We start from the raw sequence: 15,775 nt of genomic DNA, 5'->3' as shown, positions 1-15,775 counted from the left end.
TCCAACTCTCTCAGCCTGTCTCCATAGGAGAGGTACTCCAGACCTTGGAGCATCATCATGGCCCTCCTCTGGACTCACTCTAACAGGTCCACATCCTTGTTGTGTTGGGGGTACCAGAGGTGAATGCAATACTTCAGGTGGGGTCTCATAAGAGTGGAATAGAGGGGGAGAATCCTCTCCCTTGACCTGCTGGTCACATTGCTGGGGATGCAGCCTAGGACATGGTTGGCTTTCTGGGCTGTGAGTGTACACTGCTAGCTCATGTTGAGCTTTTCATCAACCATTACCCCCAAGTCCTTCTCCTCAGGGCTGCCTGTATTTGTGCTTGGGTCCCTCTGGATCCCATCCCTTCCCTCTAGCATGTCGACTGCACCACATAGTTTGGTGTCATTGACAAACTTGCTGAGGGTGCACTCAATCCCACTGTCCATGTTCATAGAATCATAGAATCATAGAATCGTTAGGGTTGGAAAGGACCTTAAGATCATCTAGTTCCAACCCCCCTGCCATGGGCAGGGACACCTTACACTAAATCATATCGCCCAAGGCCTTGTCCAACCTGTCCTTGAACACTGCCAGGGAAGCCGCATTCACAACCTCCCTGAGCAACTTATTCCAGTGCCTCACCACCCTAACAGGAAAGAATTTCCTTCTCATATCCAACCTAAACTTCCCCTGTTTAAGTTTTAACCCATTACCCCTTGTCCTATCACTACAGTCTCTAATGAAGAGTCCCTCTCCAGCATCCCTATAGGCCCCCTTCAGATACTGGAAGGCTGCTATGAGGTCTCCACACAGCCTTCTCTTCTCCAGGCTGAACAGCTCCAACTTTCTCAGCCTGTCTTCATACAGGAGGTGCTCCAGTCCCCTGATCATCCTCATGGCCCTTCTCTGGACTTGTTCCAACAGTTCCATGTCCTTTTTATGTTGAGGACACCAGAACTGCACACAATACTCCAGGTGAGGTCTCACAAGAGCAGAGTAGAGGGGCAGGATCACCTCCTTCAACCTGCTGGTCACCCTCCTTTTGATGCAGCCCTTTTGATGATAGGTTATCATATTGTCATGGTTTAAACCCAGCCGGTAACTCAGTACCATGCAGCTGTTCACTCACCCCCCTTTCCCCTTCCCAGTTTGGATGGGGAGGAGAAATGAAAGAATATAAAACCCATGGGTTGAGATATAAACAGTTTAATAACTAAAATAAAGTAAAATATAGTGATAATAGAAAGAATACCAACAATAACAGTATTGATAATAATAATAGGGAACAACAAAAAAGGGAGAAATGAAAATTCAAAAAACACAAGTGATGCACAATACAATTGTTCAGCACCCACCGACCGATACCCAGCCTGACCCAAGAAGCCATCTGCCCTTCTGGGTAACTCCCCCCAGTTTATATACTGGGCATGACATGCTGTGGTATAGAATATCCCTTTGGCTAGTTTGGGTCAGATGTACCTGTCTCTGCTTCCTCCCTGCTTCTTGTGCCCCTCCTCACTGGCAGAGCATGAGAGACTGAAAAGTCCTTGATCAGGGTAATCACTACTTAGCAATGACTAAAACATGGGTGTGTTATCAGCATCATTCTCAGACTAAAGCCAAGACACAGCACTGCACCAGCTACTAGGAAGGAGAAGAAGTAACTGTTACAGCTGAGACCAGGACACCCATCATACATGGGCTCCTATCCCTACTGGAGGCAGTATTAATACAGTGCAAACACTGAATACCTGCAAAAGGCTTAGGTTTTGGTCCTGAATCCTATTTGTGATTCTGCGGTAAGAAGTTATTCTCCTAAATGAAAAGCTAATTTAAATCCTGTCTTGCACTGAATACACAGCAGTTTGATGTACTCTCCAAGTTTTAAGGCACGTTTCAGCAGTGAGTAGAACAAGTTCTGAAATTTTAAGCAAACAATGTGCTATTTAAAAATACAGCTGCAAAATGTTTCTTTTTTTTTTTTTTAATAAAGAAAGCAAGCTCCCAAGAATCAGTTTGCAATAAAAGAGAAAGAAACATGGGGAATATCACAGGTTGCCAGGAAGAGAAGCATGGAGGCAGCGATATTTTCTGCTGTGGGGTGTGTTAGTCTGTTGACATGCCATCCAGGGAAATGGTAATAACTCAGGCATGATGTCAAGCTAGGCTGGACTAACATTAAATGGTGGTGCTGCTTTGCTGGAGACACTTTTCTATCCCCACTGGGCCCCTCAGTGACAGTCCCAGTAGGAAGAGAAAAAGTAAAAGGATAAATTCCCTTGCCTGGCACAAAGCACAGTCTTACATAGTCCATGCAGCAACCAGGTGTGGGGAGTGAAGATAGAGGCAAGGTCTCTGCCCTTTTTCTGCCCCAGCTAGTTCTCATCCAGAAGCTCCATGACCATCTTAGTGTGGTGTTGTCAACTAGCTGCTGAGAGTCAGGGTATGTTAGCTTTAGCCCCAGGTGACCTTGGAGGCAATGGGACACAGCTCAATCTGGCCTTTGCAGTATCCCTGTTTGGGAGATTGAGAACTCATGTCCTTTGCTATTAATTCTGCTATGCCTTTTACTGCTATCAAATCTGGGTTTCTGCAGCTGTATGGTGGCCAGCCAGGCTGTTGCCCTAATTTTGCTTTTCGCCTTTGTATCCCATACATAGAGAAGCAGAGGGAGCTGGCTCAGAAAGGGTCCCTGAAGAATGGCAACATGGGAAGCCCAGTTAATCAGCAGCCCAAGAAGAACAACATGATGGCACGAACAAGGTAAAGGACTGGAAAAACACTAAATTATGCTCTAAGCTTCAATCCCTAATGACCTTAGGATGGACAAGGATGATGTTCATGGCTATTTGCCTACTGCCAAACATGCTGCAAGAGCAGTGATGGTTCTTCCTGGAGCTGGCCGTCCTGGCCGTTCTATGCTGTGGTGCATCCCATCCTCTGGGGAGATGCAGGAACAGCTGGGCTCAGGACTGGTGACAGTGCAGCATGAAGGAGGCAGAGGTAGCCCAGCTTGGTTAAAATTAGAGGTTTGATATGACTGTCTTGCATGTTCTGGATAGTCTCACGTAACACATAATCCTGCCAGCAGGAGAATGTACAATGCTGCTTCATGTAACACAAAGTGGTTTAGAGCTTAGTTCTGACTTGACTACTTTTATCTCAGTAGTTCCTCTGTTCCTTTTTGATCACAGAATCATAGAATCAACTAAGTTGGAAAAGACCTTTAAGATCAAGTCCAATCTTTACCCCAGGACTGCTAAGTCCACCACTAAACCATGTCACTAAGGGCCTCACCTACATGGTTTTTGAACACTTCCAGGGACAGTGTTCCAATACTCCCCTGGGAAACCTGTTCCAAAACCTGATCACCCTTTTGGTGAAGAAATGTTTCTTAATATCCAGTGTAAACCTCCCCTGGCTCAAGGTCATCTTCTCTTATCCTATCATTTGTTACTTGGGAGAAGAGACCGACCTCCACCTCACTACAACCTCCATTCAGGTAATTGTAGAGAGTGATAAGGTACCCCTGAGCCTTCTCCAGACTAAACAACCCCAGTTCCCTCAGCTGTTCCTCATAAGACTTGTGCCAAGGCCCTTCACCAGCTTCGTTGCCCTTTTCTGGATCCACACCAGCAACTCAGTATCTCTGTGTAGTGAAGGGCCCAGAACTGAACACAGGATTTGAGGTGCAGCCTCATCAGTGTACAGGGGGACAATCACTTCCCTGGCTCTGCTGGCCACACTAATGCTGATACAGGCCAGAATGCCGTTGGCCTTCTTGGCTGCTGGGGTACAAGCTGGCTCAGGTTCACCAGCTGTCACTCAGCAACCCCAGGTCCTTTTCAGCTGTGCAGCTTTCCAACCACTCTTCCACAAGCCTATAGCATTGCATGGGGTTGTTGTGGCCCAAGTGCAGGACCCATCACTTAGCCTTGTTGAACCTCATAACACTGGTCACAGCCCATCGATCGAGCCTGTCCAGATCCCTCTGCAGAGCCTTCCTATCCTCCATCAGTTCAAGACAGATGGATTGTCCAAATAGACAACATCAACAGACTTTCTCTCATCAACCAGGCAGGTCACCTTGTCATAGAAGGACATCAGGTTCGTCAAGCAGGACCTGCTCTTCATGAACCCATGCTGACTGGGACTGATCACTCAGTTTTCCTGCACATGGTATGTGATAGCACTCAGGATGATCTGCTCCATGACCTTCCCTGGCACTGAGGTCAGGCTGACAAGCCTGTAGTTTCTGGGGTCATGTTGAGGCGTCATGTTGGCCAACCTCCAGTCCTTTGGGACCTGCCCACTAGACCAGGACTGCTGATAAATGATGGATAGTGGCTTGGCAAGCTCCTCTGCCAGCTCCTTCAGCACTCTTGCGTGGAACCCATCTGGTCCCATAGACTTGTATATGTCTAAGAGGAGCAGGAGGTCACTAACCATTTCTTCTCTGCCATCCAACTCAGGGGACTGACTGGGGACCCTGAGAATAGCTGGTGTGACTATTAAAGACTGAGGCAAAGGTGGCATTAAGTACCTCAACCTGTTCCTCATCCTCTGTCACTAGGCTTCCCCCAGGATCCAATAAAGGATGGAGGTTCTCCTTGCCTCTCCTTTTATTGATGATATATTTGTAAAAATATTTTTTATTATCTTTTATATCAGCAGCCAGATTAAGTTCCAGCTGTGCCTTTGCCTTTCAAATTTTCTCACTGCATAACCTAACAACATCCTTGTACTCCTCATGGGGTGACAGTCCCTTCTTCCACAGGTGACAGATTCTCTTTTTTTTCCTGAGTTCCAGCAATATTTCCCTGTTCAGCCAGTCTGGTCTCTTCCCCACCAGTTTGATTTTTGGTACATGGGGTCTGCCTGCTCCTGCACCTTGAAGATTTCATTCTTGAAGAGTGTCCAGCCTTCCTGGACGCCGTTGTCCTTCAATAATCTATCCCAAGGGATTCTCCCAACCAGCATCCTAAACAGGCCAAAGTCAGCCCTCTAGAAGTCTAAGGTGGAGGTTTTGCTGACCTTCTTCCTGACTTCTCTAAGGATTGAAAATTCTATCATTTCATGATCGCTTTGCCCAAGGCAGCCTCCAACCATCACATCACCCACCAGTGCTTCTCTGTTTGTGAACACAAATCTCCCCTAGTTGGCTCACTCACCAGCTGGGTCAGGAAGTTATCTTCCACACCTGCTAAGCATCTCTCTGTTGTATTGTACTTCCAGCATCCATCTGGTAGGTTGAAATCCCCCACAAGAACAAGGGCAAGCGATCATGAAACTTCTCCCAGTTGTCTGAAGAACACTTCATCTGTAGCTTCATCCTGGCTGGGTGGTCTATAACAGACTCCTACCAGGATATCTGATTGGCTGTGATTCGAAGAAAACTCCAGGAACAAACTTGCCAACAAAGTTTTCAAGCTAACAAGCAGGTATTCTTTATTGCGGCGCTGGGAGACACAGGGGATAACTCCTCCTAATGTGAGTCTCCCAATTGCCACACAAGCTGTCCTTTTGTAGCCACTGGGCATACATACATATTCATGAGGCTACGTATGGATTACATCATTCTCCAGAAAGTTCCCCACATGCGTACAGAATTGTGGTGGTGGTCTCTGAGGGTCGTTTATTTCTTCCAACAGTCTTCATCACTTCTGGCAGCCTTTGAAGCACACCCAGTAGATGCTCATACCAGTTTAATTGGTTCGTTAGCACCAGACACATAATAATCCTCCTATCCTCCTACTTATCAGTTAGTTTAACTGTAGCCCATCCTGGACACCTGCAGTTCCCAGATACTCCTTATCCCTGTGTCCTGTTCTTCTAGACTGTTTTTCTTAAAACTCTGTGTCGTGGTTTAAACCCAGTCAGGTAACTTGTTCACTCACTCCCAGTGAGTGGTGCCGAGCTGACAACAATCGAGGTCCGTGTCCCCCCCCCCCCACCGGGGTTCTCCCCCACTCCCGGAGGAACGGGGAGGAGGATCGAAAGAGTGCAACTCCCACAGGTTGAGACAAGAACAGTCCAGCAACCAATGTACACAAATCACCACCGCAACTATCAACTACAACAATGATAAGGGAAAATAACAAGGGAAGAGAATACGATACCACCGGCCAAGAATACGAGTTCCACCCGGAAGCCCCGTGTCCTTCCGGGTAACTCCCAGTCACCCCCCACCCCGGCCATGACGTGCTGTGGTATGGAATACCTCCCTGGCTAGCCCGAGTCAGGCGCCCCATCTCTGCTTCCTCCCGGCTTCCCCTCCTCCCTGGCAGAGCATGAGCCTCACAAAGTCCTTGGTCAGGGTAAACATCACTTAGCAACAACTGAAAACATTGACTTCACCAACACTGTTCTCAGTTGGAAGTCAAAACACAGCACTGCACCAGCTAGCACAAAGGAAAAAAAAAACAAACATGACTGCTACTGCTGAACCCAGGACATTATCCACCCCTTATTCCATACCATTCACGTCGTGCTCAGATCCCACATTTTCAGTACACCATCGCTCTCCCACATATATACATCCATATACATACAGACCAAGAGGAAAAGATCATTTTCTTAGTGCATGGACCAATCCCTAAAATGCTGCCGAGTCCATTCGGTCCATGATGTTCAAAGTTCATTCTCTGTTGGGATGATGGCTGGGGGGAAGTCAGGGCCAGTCGCTGGTGACCTGGAGACATCTAGTTAATGGGCTATAAAAGCATTATACAGCAGGCAACGGCATACAATTGAGTTCACTGGCTGTTTTCCCCTAAAATCAAATCCCCTTGAGGTATACATCGGACTTCCCCATCTTCCTGCATTACCCACCAAGTATATCCAGGTCCCTGAGCAAAAGCAATCCCACGAGTGGGTTTGCCTTTACCTGAAGCAGGAATTACCCAGACTGTCTTCCCCAGCAAATTCTTCATATGCACCACGGGAACTTTGTCCCCCTCTACAATATGTAAAAGTTCTGACTGGGCTGGGCCAGCCCTGTTGGCAGATCCTCTGGTGTTGACCAACCAGGTGGCCTTTGGTAAGTGTGTATCCCAATGCTTGAAAGTTCCCCCACCCATTGCTCTCAGTGTAGTTTTTAACAGCCCATTGTACCGTTCGATTTTCCCAGAGGCTGGTGCATGGTAGGGGATGTGATATACCCACTCAATGCCATGCTCTTTGGCTCAAATATCTATAAGGTTATTTCGGAAATGAGTCCCATTGACTGACTCAATTCTATCTGGGGTGCCATGATTTGTCCATCTCTGGTATGGCCAGAATGACCACACACCTCATTTAAGTGTTTTACTAATTCTTCTGGATTTTGAAGTTGTTCGGTAGTGAAATTCCAAAGTACTGGAGGGGCCCACTGACCTAGATACTTGCCCATACTATCCTACACACCCTGCCACTCATGGCTGTCCAGCCTCTGGGAAAACCTCTCGGTCCTCCTACATTGTCGTTTGACCCCAGACAAGACCCAAACCTGACTCTGCTTAACTCTTGAAATCAGTAGTGGGCAAAACACACTCTGTATGCGTGTTAGCATGGTGATTCCCATCACCATCAGCAAACAAGTCTCAACAGCATTAAAATGCCATTCAAAAAATTCAAAACTCTCAAATGTAAATGGTCTGGGGGGACGACTGGGAGGGTAAAAGAATGTCTCCTTCACAGGTTGAGCACCTGAGAAGGAGAAAAAAGATGTGTAATTGCTAAGCACCTCCATCATATACCTCCCAAAGTATAAAGGTGGTGACCACACTGGGAACATAAGCCAGATCAGTTTCATGATCAATGATTCTATTGTATTACAAGTCATTACCATAAAGTACAATGGGACAAAAACCTTAGCCCAAGCCCCAAACTTGAAAAACACTAATACAGCAAATACCGGATGGACGTAAGATACGATATACTGAAACTGTGAGATCAAAAGGAACAACCTTGAGAGCCAATAAATCAGCATTGTGACGAGTGACTACCAATCCAGTCAGATCTGTTCTTATCTCAACCCCTCGTGCCCCACGTTGGGCGCCAAAAAGAACTGTCCTGGTTTAAACCCAGTCAGGTAACTTGTTCACTCACTCCCAGTGAGTGGTGCCGAGCTGACAACAATCGAGGTCCGTGTACCCCCCCTCCACCGGGGTTCTCCCCCACTCCCGGAGGAACGGGGAGGAGGATCGAAAGAGTGCAACTCCCACGGGTTGAGACAAGAACAGTCCAGCAACCAATGTACACAAATCACCACCGCAACTATCAACTACAACAATGATAAGGGAAAATAACAAGGGAAGAGAATACGATACCACCGGCCAAGAAGACGAGTTCCACCCGGAAGCCCCGTGTCCTTCCGGGTAACTCCCAGTCACCCCTCACCCCGGCCATGACGTGCTGTGGTATGGAATACCTCCCTGGCTAGCCCGAGTCAGGCGCCCCATCTCTGCTTCCTCCCGGCTTCCCCTCCTCCCTGGCAGAGCATGAGCCTCACAAAGTCCTTGGTCAGGGTAAGCATCACTTAGCAACAACTGAAAACATTGACTTCACCAACACTGTTCTCAGGTTGGAAGTCAAAACACAGCACTGCACCAGCTAGCACAAAGGAAAAAAAAAACAAACATGACTGCTACTGCTGAACCCAGGACAGTGTCACAACTATAACGATTTATCTTGTGAGAATTCTCAGTATGTTCTCTAGCTGTACTCTACTTTTTCTTCTGTATCATGCACCTCAGTAATTTTCCATTGCTACTGTTACAACGCCATCAAACTTAACATTACTTAAAACTAATTCTAAAGGTTTCTATATTCCATTTTGTGATTTTGTGCCCCCTTGTCTCAGTTTGTCTTCCCCCTGATCTTCACCCACAAGCTTCAGCTTTCTTACTCACAACACTGAGTTTGAGGCATTCAATGCAGCCCCTGACATACAATGCAACCCCACTTCTAAGAGCCTGTAGCCATCCACTGCTGGAGTGCTCTCTATTCATGCGAATCATTCCACCACATTTCTGTGATGGTGACTATGTTATGGTTTCCCTGCTGCACAATGGCTTTCAGCTTCTCCTGTTTGTTGCCCATGCTGTGGGCATTGGCATAGGTGTATTTAAGTTGCTTTGTGGGTCTGACCTCCAACAGTGGCACACCACGCTCTGGCTCATTTTTAGTGATCCTGGTTTTATCCCCTTCAAGCCTAGTTTAAAGCCCTCTTTTTGAGCCCTGCTAGCTCATGGGCTAAGATCCTTTTCCCCCTTTGATACAGGCTTGGCTAGGGATGTTAAGGATAACAAGAAGGGATTCTATGGGTACATTTCAAATAAAAAACAGACTAGGGACAACGTAAGCCCCCTCCAGAAGCTATCATCGGAAGAACTAGCTACACAGGATTTGGAGAAGGCTGACGTTCTGAATGACTTCTTTCCCTCGGTCTTCACTGGCAAAGGCTCTGACCACACCACCCAAGTCTTGGAAGGTAGACGCAGGGTCTGTGAGAATGAAGACCTTGTGCCCACTGTAGGAGAGGATCTGGTTCAAGATCATCTTAAGAACCTGAACGTGCACAAATCCATGGGACCTGATGAAATCCATCCGCGGGTCCTAAAGGAGCTGGCGAATGAAGCTGCTAAGCCACTGGTCATCATATTTGAAAAATCATGGCAGTAAGATGAAGTTCCCGATGACTGGAAAAAGGGAAATATAACCCCCATTTTCAAGAAGGGGAAAATGGATGAGCCGGGGAATTACAGACCAGTCAGTCTCACCTCCGTGCCTGGCAAAATCTTGGAGCAGATTCTCCTGAAAGGCATGCTAAGGCACATGAAAAACAACAAGGTGCTGGGTGACAGCCAGCATGGCTTCACTAAGGGGAAATCCTGCCTGACCAATTTGGTGGCCTTCTATGATGGGGCTATGGAGCTCATGGACAAGGGTAGAGCAGTTGAGGTCATCTACCTGGACTTGTGCAAAGCGTTCGACACTGTCCCACATTACATCCTTGTCTCTAAATTGGAGAGACATCAATTTGATGGATGGACCACTCGGTGGATAAAGAACTGGCTGGATGGCCGCACTCAAAGAGTTGTGGTCAATGGCTCTGTATACAGCTGGAGAACAGTAACGAGTGGTGTCCCTCAGGGATCAGTGTTGGGACGGGTCTTGTTTAACATCTTCATCGCTGACATGGACAGTGGGATTGAGTGCTCCCTCAGCAAGTTTGTGGATGACACCAAGATGTGTGGTTCAGTTGATACCCTGCAGGGAAGGAATGCCATCCAGAGAGACCTCGACACGCTTGTGAGGTGGGCTGATACCAACCTTATGAAGTTTAACCATGACAAGTGCAGGGTCCTACACCAGGGTCAGAGCAATCCCAGGCACAGCTACAGGTTGGGCAGAGAAGAGATTCAGAGCAGCCCTGCAGAGAAGGACTTGGGGGTGCTGGTTGATGAGAAAATGAACATGAGCTTGCAGTGTGCGCTTGCAGCCCAGAAAGCCAACTGTATCCTGGGCTGCATCAAAAGGGGTGTGACCAGCAGGTTGAAGGAGGTGATCCTGCCCCTCTACTCTGCTCTTGTGAGACCTCACCTGGAGTATTGTGTGCAGTTCTGGTGTCCTCAACATAAAAAGTCCATGGAGCTGTTGGAACAAGTCCAGAGAAGGGCCACGAGGATGATCAGGGAACTGGAGCACCTCCCATATGAAGACAGGCTGAGAAAGTTGGGGCTGTTCAGCCTGGAGAAGAGAAGGCTGTGTGGAGACCTCATAGCAGCCTTCCAGTATCTGAAGGGGAGCTATAGGGATGCTGGGGAGGGTCTCCTCATTAGAGACTGTAGTGACAGGTCAAGGGGTAACAGGATAAAACTTAAACAGGAGAAGTTTAGATTGGATATAAGGAGGAAATTCTTTCCTGTTAGGGTGGTGAGTCCCTGGAATGGGTTGCCCAGGGAGGTTGTGAATGTGGCTTCCCTGGCAGTGTTCAAGGCCAGGTTGGATGAAGCCTTGGGTGAGATGGTTTAGTGTGAGGTGTGTCTGCCCGTGGCAGGGGGGTTGGAACTAGATGATCTTAAGGTCCTTTCCAACCCTAACTATTCTATGATTCTATTCTATGATTCTATGTTTCTATAAGCCTTCAGCAGGCCTGGTGCCGTGTAAACCAACACATGGTAAAAAAACACCAAAATTCTGATGTTAACACCACTCCCGGAGTCAGGAATTAATTTGCATGCTTTTCCTGATGCTTCCATTGTCATTGCTTGTGACTGGCAGGAAAGATGAGAAAACTACTTGGGCTCCCACATCCTGAAGCAGTCACTCCAAGCCATGAAGTCCTTCTTGAGTCCCCTGAGGCTCCTTCTTGATAAGACTTCTTCATTACCCACCTGAAAGACTAGTAAAAAGTAGTGATTATTAGGCCATGCCAGATGAGAGAGTTTTATGATGTCCCTACCCCGGCCCCAGGGACACAGCAGACTTCCCTCTGAGTTGGGTCCAGTCAACATATTGGGCCTTCTGTTCCTCTCAGGGTGAAGTCACCAACCGCAACCACTCTTTTTCCTAGTAGAGTTGGTTATGATACAAGGCATTGTATGACTCACCTGTGGTGACTCTTCCAACCTGGATGATCCCTTATCTACTTCATCATCTTCCTCATTTTCTTGTTCCTCAAGTACGAGGGCCTCGTATATGATGACCCCTTCCCCATACTGATTGACTTAAACACTTGCAAATAATCCACTTCTCTGTGCTTTGCTATATACCTCCTCTGCACTTTGGACAGCATGGTCATACTTTGCCAGAGCTGCTTTAGCACATCTTTGTATGATAGTATCAGACAGTACTACAAACTGCTGTAAAAAAAATAAAATTCTTGTCTGAATACTTTCTTTTTAGATTTTTTTTTTCTATTTTTTACATGCATGCCTCAATATACCAATGTATCACTTACCTACATTCAAGAGAAAGGAACCCCCCTGAGTCTACAGGATTGCATGCTTTGCATGCTACTAGAAAGGTGGCAGTTTTTAGTAGAGGATCTCACTTAGAATGAAAGCAGAATCTGAATGAATGCTGGGTGCTTATTGATGAATGAGAAAGTTGCATGGATTACTTTAAGTAGAACAGGAGCTGCAAGTCAGAGCTTCTTTGTATGCAACACATCCAACAGATGAGGTTCCTTGTTTACATTAATTCCCCAAGCCCACAACAGTAGTCATAAATCATTCCAGGATTTTGTCAAGTTTTGTTTGTAAGCCCCTGTAATGTTGTTGGAATACACTTCATTGCTCACTGCTCTGTGTTTGGTTGTTAGGACCATACAAAGGAGACAGGCCCTTAGTGGCCAAAAGAAATTCAACAAGATGCTCTCAGATGGCTTTTCCATGTTTCTTGTCTTCTAAATACAAGCTGGAAATACTTGGCTTGTTTTGGCGATAGGCTGCACGCTAGCTTCCCAAAAGGAATGGTAACAGATTTACTGCTTGAGAAATTTAGAAACACTGAAATTAGTGGAGGAACATGTTAAGGGAGAGAAAATGGGATAAGTACAGGTGCCTACCTGTAAAATTAGTGACTTGTCCTTGGAGAGGTTGCTGCTACCAAGCTGCTGATGGAAAAAGTGATTTGGGTGGGAAAGGGCAGAGCAGTGACACCCACTGACAAAACCTTTCAAACAACTAGTTCAGTTTTATTCCATTTGTGGACACCTGAGCACTGTTCAGAGAACATGTGGGCACCTCCACAGCCAAGTGAAGCCTGCTGGCAGTAGACTTGCTTTTCTTAGTTACTTTTCACACAGCTTTTAGAAACATCCCTTGGGATCTGAAAAACAGTTTGCAACCATTGCTTTATTAGCAGATGTGGCCAAGCACTATTGTTCCCATATGTCTGGGAAGTGTTTGGCATAGGGTCTTGATGGTTCATGTATCTTCATCTCCCAGCTCCCTTGGCTTTCTGGGAGCCAAGCAGCACCACAAGCACAGCACTAGTAATACCTCAGAACGGTTTGGTCTGTCTTGCAACAGACAGGGCAACTCCAGGAATTCAGAAATGCCACAAGTTTGTTCAAGCAGCTTCTTTTCACAAGATAATAGCTGCAGTACATTGGGAGATACTCCAGTGGAATGCACTGTAAAACATCCAGGTTATAGTAGTTCTTTAAGTCTGAACTGTTGTCTTCCTCTCCTCTCTGCAGGAGGAGAATGAGCTAAAGCCAATTCCACTTTTTTAACAGTTCTGCTCTTCTCCTCACCAAATATGTTTTCCTTTGTTCAGGCAAATCACACTGCCTCTCCTAGTCTCTGCTCCACTCCTTCCCCAAGGCTTCTGTTCTGTATTACCTGTATGAATTTCTGACATCCAGTCTCTAGTACCAGGTTGCCTTCACTATTTAGTCTTCTCCTGAGGCAGGGGCACAGCCAGTCTTAGAAGCGAAAGGATCTGAATCCATAAAACTCTCAGTCTCCCTAAGAGCAAATAAATTGTGAACAGGTTTGGAGTGATGCTGGCATACTCACTATGAGAACAAGCAGAGCATACACAACTATCCACAATACTTAGCCAGATATCATAGCCCACTCTGAGGATAACCTAAACTCAGATTTTGTCATAATATATTTCATGTTAAGCGAGCAAACACGCTAAGACAAGAAGCTTATATTGGGGCACATGCTGATGAAAGCAGCTATGACTTTAATCCAGCTTTGTTACAAGGAGAGTGGTGCGGTTTAAACCCAGCCAGTAACTAAGTAACACACAGCATTACTCACCAAGTCCACCACTGTCCTTGAGAGAAAGCAATCCCACAAGTGGGTTTGCCTTTACCTAAAGCAGGAATAATCCAGACTGTTTTCCCCAGCAGATATTTTTATGTGCACCTCAGGAATTTTATCCCCCTCTGTGGTACGTAAAAGTTCTGATTGGACTGGGCCAGCCCAGTTGGCAGATCCCCTAGTGTTGACCAACCAGGTGGCTTTTGCTAAATGTGTATCCCAATATTTGAAAGTCCCACAACCTATTGCTCTTAGTGTAGTGTTTAACAGTCCATTGTATTGTTTGTATGGTACTAAGGTACCATACAAAACTACTACTACTGCCACTAATAATAATAATGATATGGGAAATAACAAGGGAAAAGAATATAAAACTGTAAAGGGAAGGGGAAAAACAAAAGACACAAGTGATGCACAATACAATTGATCACCACCCGCTGATAAATACCCATCCTGACACGAGCACCAATCAGGGCCTTGTGGGTAACTCGCCCCAGTTGATATACTGAGCATGATGTGCTGTGGTATGGAATACCCCTTTGGCTACTTTGGGTCAGGTGTCCTGTCTCCACTTCCTCACAGATTCTTGTGCCCCCGCTGTCAAGGTTTAAGCCCAGCCAGCAACCCAAAACCACACAGCCCCTCGCTCACTCCCCCCACCTTCCTCCCCCTGCTCCTGGACGGATGGGGAGGAGAATCGAAAGAATGTAACTCCCATGGGTTGAGATAGAACAGTCCAGTAAATAAAGTATAACACAAAACCACTACTGCTAGCACCAATAATAATAATGATAAGGGAAATAACAAGGGGAGAGAATACAACCCCTCATCACCCGCCAAATGATACCCAAGCCAACCCAAGCAGTGATCTAGCCCTTCTGGGTAATTGCCCCCAGTTTATATACCGGGAGTGATGTGCTGTGGTATGGAACACCTCTTTGCCTACTTTGGGTCAGGTGTCCTCTCTCTGCTACCTCCTGGCTTCCCCTCCTCCCTTGTCGACGCGGGAGTCGTGGACAATGCAGAGACGATCAATGTGATCAAGCGATTGCCATTTATTGAGCATCAGACATGATCTTTTATACACAAATCCACACATTGATTACATGCTGTTTGGTTAACATGCCTTGCCAACAAGCTTCTGGTTGGGTTTTACACAAAGTTGCTTAATACAAGTTACAACAGTTACCTATGTTTAGCACTAACCTCAACATCCATATACTGCAGTTTTACATCCTGTTTTTTGTCTTAACATCTGTTCTTAACATCGCTAACGTTGCAATTCCATCGCTAACGTTGCAATTTCATTTCCTCCACTGCTATCTCTGGCTAACCTCCCCTCTGGCCTAGTATTTTTCCACTTATAGAGAAGCTCTACTTATGCTAACTGAAGCTCTACTTATGCTGAGAAGCCCGACTTGTGCTAACTGAATCCATACAACAATTCTCCCTGTTTGTTTTGAGGCGGGCGCGTTATTCAATATCTTTATATAGCGCAGTGATCTCTTCATATTTGGTGCCGAGGCCCAATTCAATGTGTGATTGTTGAACAAACCAAGCCTTCGGAATGAATCTCACACACAACGCTTTCCCACATGCAAAAATTCCACAGCCAATAAGCAATAATACCAACAACGTGATTAACAGTTGTGCTAGGCTATACAGTAAAGGTGGCAGCCAGCTGCTAAATCCCAATTGAGCTAGTCAATCGTCTAAACCTTGTTCCACTTTAATCGTTGTTACATGTTCTTGCATTTGTTGCAACCGCTTCTGAATAGATCATGAATGATCAGTTAGATTAAAATAATACATGCCTTCTAAATCATTACATCCATGCCCATGAGCTAATAATAAGACATCAATACTGCGTGATTCTGCAATATAGCCTTACGACTACTGTCTATATCATTCATAAGGTCTGTTAAAACTGTGGATGTTAGATTGGCTTGTTTCACAACCCAACAAGCAGGCTTTTGCATATTAGCATTAGCAATAGTTGCTGCACACCCGGGACAAAAAATAAT

At 46.2% G+C, this 15,775-nt stretch overlaps 1 long non-coding RNA gene across 2 annotated transcripts in view; it reads left to right on the top strand.

The window, feature by feature from the left end:
- The first annotated feature begins 1,088 nt into the window (after positions 1 to 1,088).
- Positions 1,089 to 15,775, top strand: part of LOC133282383 (uncharacterized) — a 32,752-nt gene continuing 18,065 nt past the window's right edge. The window contains exons 1-3 of one of the 2 annotated variants that reach the window (XR_009747636.1): positions 1,089 to 1,541; positions 1,979 to 2,122; positions 2,646 to 2,748. This is a non-coding gene — a long non-coding RNA (uncharacterized LOC133282383). Of the gene's footprint in view, positions 1,542 to 1,978; positions 2,123 to 2,645; positions 3,589 to 15,775 lie in introns of those variants that run through there. The other variant, XR_009747635.1, reaches the window with a different exon arrangement.

Source organism: Pezoporus flaviventris, unplaced genomic scaffold, assembly GCF_033815535.1.
Source record: "Pezoporus flaviventris isolate CSIRO_AGI_PZ_B2104156 unplaced genomic scaffold, CSIRO_AGI_Pfla_v1 ptg000121l, whole genome shotgun sequence".
Lineage (NCBI taxonomy): Eukaryota > Metazoa > Chordata > Aves > Psittaciformes > Psittacidae > Pezoporus > Pezoporus flaviventris.
This window is presented reverse-complemented; position numbering and strand designations above follow the sequence as displayed.